Genomic DNA, 6,674 nt, shown 5'->3' on the forward strand with positions numbered 1-6,674 from the left:
AGAGAAGTGAAGCTGTCTGGCTTCCATTTCAGAGGCTAATTTAGTGGCAGTGTAGGGGTGAAATAAAGAGAAGTGGGAACACTGGGAATGGAGAGGCAGGGAATCCCAGCGGATGCCTGTCGCAGTCACAGAGGAGAGGAGAAGATCAGAACACTGAGAGCCATTTTTAAGAAAAAAGGCTGAGAGAGGAAGAACTTGAAGACATTCAAGGTTTTGAAACTATGTGGCAGGTGGGATTGGAATGAACTGAGAAGGTGGACCCGGGAGGAGCAGGTTGTGAAGGGGTCGGAACCCCTGGGCTCTGCTGGGTCTGAAAGTGTTTATAGCTCTGTTCACACTGTTCATTATCTGCAGACCTTGGGGCACCCAGGACCCCCTGGAGGTATCTGCTGGTTTCTGTTCATGGAAGCTCATCTCCTCACGTGATCTGTCCTGTTTCCATTGTGAGCTCATCTTCAGCAGCGTGTGCTTTTCCTGTGTGACTGCCTTGTGCTCTGGGTTGTGACAGGGTTTCTACACAGAGGGGTTTCCCATTAGCTGTCTACTAGATGCTGGGGCTTTTATTTGTTTGAGACCAGATATTATGTTAGTTTCTCCGCTTGGGGCTCACAGACCTCCCAGGCAGTAGAAATCTGAACTCTGTACTCATCCACAGGCCAGGCCCCAGAGACGCAGTTTCTGACAGACGACTGTTTTTGTTTTTTTTTTTTTTTTTGCATTCATATCCCAGGATAAGACCATTTGCTTTCACATGCTTGACTGAGCTGGTGAGCAGACTTTTCTAATCCCCTTTTAAGAGGGGGTGCCACTTTAATGCTCTTGCTTTTATGTTGAGCTCAGAGCAAAATTTTCTCCCCTCCAAACAAGAGTGAGGCCATATCTCCCATCCCCATGCAGGTGCTATGACCGCAGCCCGGTCCCTAGAATCTTCGTTTGGCTTCTCTAAGATGCCCTTGAACTCCAGGCTTCACTTAACTGCTTTGGCTATGGTTTTTCCCCTTCATTTCTGCCACTTGCTTTTTTTAATGTTCAATGATAGCCTACATTAAAACATTTTTTTCTAACTATAGTTTACCCAACACGTATGACTCCATAGTGGAAAACATCTGCCATGTTGCTAGGCACCTGCCAGGGTCCCAGGAAAGGCTGAGAAGAGACCAGGATGGCCTAAGGCACACAGGTGGTGGCTGGCTTTGCCTTCTCCAGGTCTCCCATCTTTCCCCCTGCTTCCACTCCAACCATGGCGGGTCTGGAGGGAGGGTGGAACCCCATCTTCCTTTAGAATCTTCCCTGAAGACCATAGGGTAGCTGGCCTTGCCCACTGGAAGCAAGAGTGGCGACAGGTCAATGCTGGCCGGTAGGCCTGGGGATTCTACTCTCCTGGCAGCTGACAACCGGAAGGTGGGGCAGTCTGTGGCCAGTTGGATGGCCTCAGCCTTTGGCTGTCCTCCTGAGTCAGGCCGGAGCCCATCAGGGACGTGGAGGGGGCAGACAGAGGGGCTTCCCTCCTGCTCTTCTGCTCAGATACACATATGGATATATATATGTACTTACACCACAGAGCTACAACACAGGGGACCTTAGGAAAAATCAAATTGTGCCTTCTGTTTTGTTGTTTAAAAGGTATTCTCCTTATGGGAGAGGTATTTTGCGTGTTTCAAATCACCCACACCTTTCAGATCCCTCTGCCTTCCATTAACACATGAGCAGGAGTAAGGTGCAGGAGCTGATGTGGCTGAAAAGCACATGCCTATTGCCTTCTTATATATAAATGAATTTTTTCTTTCTGCAAACACTGTATACGGTATTTATTTCACGTTGGAGAGCCGATTACCTCTTTGAATACGGGTCGAGTTTCTCCCTCTCTGACTCGCTGACTTTTATTTTATTTATTTATCTGTGGCTGTGCTGGGTTTTCCTTGCTGCGCAGGCTTCTCTCCAGTTGTGGTGAGCAGGGGTCACTGTCTAGTTGCGGTGTGCGGACTTCTCATTGCAGGGCTTCTCTTGTTGTGGAACATGGGCTCTCGAGCACAGGCTCAACAATTGTGGCTTCGTTGATCCAAGACAGGCGGGGTCTTCCCAGGCCAGGGATCGAACCTGTGTCTCCTGCACTGGCAGGCAGATTCTTTACCTGCCAGTCGTCAGGGGAGCCCCTCTGACTCAGATTCTGAGGATGTTTCTCCCCCCCGGCTCTTGGACAGAAGCGATCCTTCGATGAAAGTTACAAACCATCGGAGCTGGGTTTTGGTTTGGTTCTGCTGAGTTTCAGGTCGGGGCTGTCTATCTTCACGGATCTCCGTGTTAGCCTCCTCCCGCTGGGGCTGGGGGCAGCTGTGTCCTCTAAAGTGGGCCAGACCCCCCTCCCGAGCACATGGGTGAGCCGGGACCTTGCCTTCCTTCTCGTCCTCCGCCATTCTCAGCGTCCCAGCTGCAGCCTCAGGTAATGCGGTGCAGTTGCCTCGATAAAGACTCGTCTTCCTTCAGAGCCCACCTGAGGCAACTCAAGACCAGTGGGGTCCCACACAGAAGCCCCCGCCCCCGCAGACAGACAGATGCAAGTCAGTCACTAGGAATGATGAGACTGTTCAGGCCATGCCTCTCGCTGCAGAGGCTGAGCCAAGATGGGAGAGTCCTGAGTGAGCGGGAGGAAGATCCCCCGGAAGAGGGCGTGGCAACCCACTTCAGTGTTCCTGCCTGGAGAATCCCAAGGATAGAGGAGCCTGGCGGGCTACAGTTCAGAGGGTCGCAAAGAGTTGGACACGACTGAAGCAACTTAGCACATTGTATACTTTGAGCTGGGCTTCTGCGTGTAAAAGGACAACATCATGACCCAAGCGGAAAAAGATCAAAATTCTGTGGGCCTAATCCTTTGGCCACCTGATGAGAAGAGCCAACTCATTTGAAAAGTTCCTGAGGCTGGGAAAGATTGAAGGCAGGAGAAGAGGGTGACAGAGGATGAGATGGTTCGATAACATGAGATGGTTAGTCATGTCACCGACTCAATGGACATGAGTTTGAGCAGACTCCGGGAGACAATGAAGGACAGGGAAGCCTGGTGTGCTGTAGTCCATGGGGTCGCAGAGTCGTATACAACTTAGTGACTTAACAACAACTATCCTGCCTGGGGAGAAATTCTATTAAACCAGCATTCCAAACTCTTCAAGGAAGTCATGTGCAGAGGTGCCCCTTTCTACCACTTTGAAGACAAGATGGAGTTCTCTGGGTCGATCAGGTGATCCCCAGGAATCAAGAGCTCTGGGTGGTGGGGCGGAGAAGCCGGTTGGCTGTCAGGTTCTGTCACAGCCACGGGTCATGAGGTTTTTACACAAGCTTCGGGGTGGACCCATCACACACCCTTCCTTCCCCTCAGTCAGTGTTGATGACTCAGGGGATTTCAGAAAGGAGCTCATGGGACATGCAACCAGCAGGTTCATCCCAAGGCGCTTCTTAGCGTTTTCTAGACAGAACTTTAGGAGCTGGATCCACACCTGAGTAAGAAGCCTGGCATTTGCTCCCCTGGCTCTGCCTGCTATACTCTGAGCTCAGGCCAGACTATGACGAATGTACTACCTGGGGGAGCTGCTTCAGGAGAGACAAAGAAAGCAAGCAAGCTGTTGAGACCTGTGGCTCCACGTTGTAAAATGCACATAGACACACGACTCTCCCCATAACAGACAGGAGTGACAATAAAGGGATTTTTTTTTTTCAACACCAAAGCCCACAGGGACAAAGAAAGCAGAAGTGAATCTGGGAGGCTTGAGATAGCGCTAAGATTACAGAAGATAGAAAGTGATTCACAGACCAAAGAAAGTGGGAATATAAGTTGCTGGGGGTTGGGATGTATGTACGTATGTGTGTGTATGTATGTTCAGTCGAAGGACTCACTCTGTGCTGGGCACTGGTCTAAGTTCAAGGTGTATTAATCCCCCAACAATGTGAGAGTTTCTAACCTGGTCTGGCGGATGAGGCAGAGAGAGGTTAAACAACTTGTCCCAGGTCACACAGCAGAATTTGAACCTCTGCAGAAGTGTGGCCCAGAAACCTTGGTCTACACAGCCTCACGCAGCAAGTCCTTCTGACACAAACCCCAGCACATCTCAGGACTTCGGTTCTCATGAAGCAACAAAGGAAACATAACTTGTGGAAAGTCTGTATGAAGAGACATATCCTCAGACTCCTTTGCTATTCAGTCTGGACAACTGGATGCTTTCAGTTTATTCTCTGGAGGTGTTACCAGTTGAGGATGAGATGAGACATCTGTTAAAAAAAAAGCCTTGAAAGTGTGTGAATGGACTAGTGAGACTGCCTGGACCCTCGCGCTTCCAGCTCCCAGGGGCTGGCAGGGAGGTTTACACAGCAAGGTGGGAACTGGGGGCCCCCCTCTAGGAACTGGCTGGCTGGAGAGAAGACACAACACTGACATCTGAAGGTCCCCGGATGAACCAGCTGGCTCACCAGCTGACGAGCCCTGCCTCCCATGAGCCAGGACTCACACGAGCTTCTAGAAGCTTTCTGGTATCTTTCTCTTTCCTCCACCTACATTTTTATTATGGAAAATGTAAACATACAGAAAAGCTGAAAAAAAAATACTATAATGAACACCCATATGCCCACCTCTTAAGTACTACAATTGCTAACACCTTGGCATATTTGTTTTATCTTTAGATAAAGGTATGTACATATAGTATATTTCTGAACCATTTGAAGATGACTGCAGACATTATATTTTACCTATACATATTTCAGTATCTCTATTCAAAGAATAAGGACCTCATCAGCTCTAACCCACATGCATTATCACACCTGAGAAAATTTCAAATAGTTCCCAAGTACATTCCAATATTCAATCCATATTCAAATTTCCCGCACTGCCCCTAGAATATCATTGCATCTGGTTATTATGTCTCTTTATCCTCCTTCCATTTGTCTGCCCCACAATGTTGATATTTTGAAGGGACCAGGTCATTCATTAAAGCAGCGTCTCAGAGCTGATGAGTCTGACTGGGTCGTGTGTCATTTAATTGGGCCCCGTATCACTTGTAAACGCTGTCAAGTGGAAGTCAGGTCTAAAGGTGCGACGAGATTCAGATCCGATGTTTTTGGTGACACAGGGAAGTGACATTCTCTACTTCATGCTGCATTTCATCAGGGGACAACGTTTGATTATCTCACTAGTCGGGAAGCTGAAGGCAGTGAGTGATGGATCACTCCAGTGTGAAGAAGTGATAATGCCTTATTCAAATAGAAACAGATAAGAAAGGACGACAGGACATCCGAGAAAAAGTCTCCAATATGAGAGAGAGAAAGGAAAAAACAACTCAGAGGAAAGAGGAGAAAGAGATCATTTCAGGAAGCAAAAGAAAACTTCCCCCAAATGATAAATCTCCTTAGAAATAAGAGAAGATCTCACATCCATGAACCAAGATGGCTATAAAGAAAAAAATTTAGAAACCAAGAAAGCGCTCTTGGAAATCTACACTGAAATCCAGTACAAAGTTGGAAGACAGAGTAGAAGCAAAAATCTCCTAAAAGGTAGAACAAAAAGATAAAGGAGGAAAAACTGGGGATTAAAACATAAGAGAACTAGAGGGTTAGTCTCAAAGTTTAGCATCGGGATAATGATGTCCCAGAAAACTCAGAAAGAGTGAGAAAGAAGAGGGGTGAATTATCAGATAAATATATAAAACAAGAACATTTTTCAGAACACATGAGTTTCCAGCCTGAAAAAGTCTACGGAGTTGCCCAATACAAATGCATGTTATAAACATGAGCACAATACTGTTCAATTTCAGAACATCCTAAAAATGGCAGGTCACATACTAAAGGTCAAGAACAAGAATAGCATTAAACTTAACAGCAATACTGAAACCTAAAGGATAATGGAACAAAGGCTTCAATATTCAGAGGGCAACTGGAACAATTGAAAATGGTATGATAACCCCTAGGATAAAAGAAATATCAATGAGTGTATGCTGATACAAATAACTAAATGAATGACTAAATGCACGGAGGAGAAGGAACAGCTTCATCTTACAAAAGAATTTCATTAATGACTGTAAAAGAAATGAGGCAAATAGAAAATTACTATTAAGCACATTATATTAATAACTCTTTATAGGTAAGATTCACCAATGGATGCTAAAATTTGATAAGTGAAAGTTTGAGGACAAACAGGGTATTTGTGTTATCTTAGAGAATGTCTACCAATATTTTTACTAATTATAAAAGGAAAAATAATAATGAGAAGCCTAGCATGAACTACTGAGCCAAGTGATGAAGATGGACATCCTGAGGAGCAAGTGTAGCATCACCATGGAGCCCTGATATGAGGCAGGAAGACGGGCACACCGCCTCGGTGGCATTCTCACCCCAAAGTCCATAGGCTCAACCGAATCATGATAAAACATCAGAAAAATCCAAACCGAGGGACATTTTACAAAATAATTGACCAGTACTCTTCAAAATGGTTAAGATCATGAAAGAGACAGACTGAGGACCAGTTCAGATGGAGGAGACGAAGAAGATTTAGCAACTCAGTATAATTGTGAGGTCCTAGATTGGATCCTGGAAAATAAAACGACATTATTGGAACTGGTGAGATCCAAAGTCTGCCACTTTGTTAGCACAGTGTACTGAAGTTAATTGCTTAGTTGCCTCTTTTTTTTTTTTTTGAT

Source organism: Capricornis sumatraensis, chromosome 12, assembly GCF_032405125.1.
Source record: "Capricornis sumatraensis isolate serow.1 chromosome 12, serow.2, whole genome shotgun sequence".
Lineage (NCBI taxonomy): Eukaryota > Metazoa > Chordata > Mammalia > Artiodactyla > Bovidae > Capricornis > Capricornis sumatraensis.